Consider the following 1938-nt stretch of genomic DNA (forward strand, 5'->3'; position numbering starts at 1 on the left):
ACTAAAGTTTCAATTGGTGATTGGACTGACAAAGATTGGCCACCAAAATGCATCATACAATATTATGGACCAGCAACATGGGCTGAAGATGGTTCATATGGATATAGAACACCAATCTACATGTTAAATCGTATTATCAGACTTCAAGCAGTACTTGAACTACTTACCAATGACTCAGCAATGGCCCTTAATATTCTAGCCAAACAAAACACTAAACTTATCACTGCCGTGTATCAAAATCGATTGGCACTAGACTATCTTCTAGCTCAGGAAGGTGGAATATGTGGAAAATTTAATCTAATTGTTGTTTACAGATCGATGATAAGAGTCAAGTAATCGAAGAAATTACTGATCGCATGGTACGATTAGCTCATGTTCCTGTACAAACCTGGTCCGGAGCCCTTGATTGGACTTCATCAATGCCTAACTGGATATCTTCCATCCCAGGATTTAAGGAACTATTCATTCCTGTAATACTCTGTTTACTTTCTTGCATTATGATTCCTTTATGTCTTCCTCTTTTACTCAGGTACTTGCGTACAATGATGGAAGCTATAGCTGATCGAAGAGCAGCAGCCCAAATTATGATGATGAATCAATATACTTCAATTTCAACACTCCCCTCAGATGACTCAGATTCAGAAGGTGAAGATACTTTAACTAATCTTTAGAATAATTAAGAGTTTACAAGGACCATCATTCTTGTTAGGGTTAAGTCCGGATACAAAGGGGGGGGGGGGTGCTCCTCTAGGGACCCCTCGTCTCAACCCCGGTGAAGTAACCAACAACCTAACAGAATATTAGGGTCCACATTACTAGAAGTATTACTAATTTATTGTTTGTCTTTTCAGCTACCTCATATGATGATGATACTTACGCCTTCTAAAGAAGTTAAAGTATCAAAGGGGGGAATGTAGGAGCTCAGATAGCTATGAACAATCATTGAATGAGAAAAACTGAAAATCTCTAACAACGCCAGCATTGAAACGCATTGAAACGCACAGCCATATTGAATGTACTAACATTTGATACGCAATGGAATGCACTACGCACTTACGTACTGACACGCAGTGAAACGCACTACCATTTTGTAATAATATTTTGTACTGTATTAATAAGATTGCTGCTATAAAATGTCCATCATATCATGTCTGTTAAATGACGTGTGTAATGGTCTGATTGTAAGCTACACCTACTTAAAAGAATGTATAAAAGCCTACTCCCCAAGGGGAGTGGCATGCAGTTGTTCTAAGCCTTTGTCTTAGCTGCATCTTGCTGGCAATAAAAGTCTATCTTTACGGATCAGTTGTCTGGGCCCCTTTCCTGCCTCATTACTGACGGTTACAATAGTGTTAATAAGTTGGGAAAAGGGCAGTACTGTTTAGCCTGCCCAGAGAACAGCACTACTTAGGTAGCAGAGGATGAAGCCAAAGAAGTGCTGGGAGACCATTTAAGGTTGAAAAGGTACAAATTGTCTGTCTCTGTGTTTGTGAGGTGGAGACGGCCAGGAGTTGAAGCTAGAAGCCAGGAAGAAAGGAGTGCATCTGGCAGCTCTGCAATCAGTTCTTCTCCTAAAGAGCTAATTATTGAAAGGGAGAGACAGAAGTCTGTGCTCTGAGGAAACAGAGAGACAGACAGCTGTTCTTGCTTCATAGCCGAGCTACATGTAAAATTCCAACAAGGGACAGATGACCCAGGAGCTGATAGACTTCCTTTCCAGAGAAATACAGTTACATGATCACCCTTCTAGAAAACCTAATTAAGTAATCTAAACTTTGCACAGAGAGTATCTTAGCAGAGAAGGGAGAAGGTTTATTTCCTTGCCTTTTGTCAAATATTCAGTAACTCATCTTAACTGTTTCAGCCAAAGTCAAGCATAAACCCTTGCCACAGCCACATGAGATAGGGCAGAGAAAAAGAAGCTGATGGACTGTGGCC

The sequence above is a fragment of the Rhinatrema bivittatum genome, chromosome 1 (assembly GCF_901001135.1).
Source record: "Rhinatrema bivittatum chromosome 1, aRhiBiv1.1, whole genome shotgun sequence".
Classification (NCBI taxonomy): Eukaryota; Metazoa; Chordata; class Amphibia; order Gymnophiona; family Rhinatrematidae; genus Rhinatrema; species Rhinatrema bivittatum.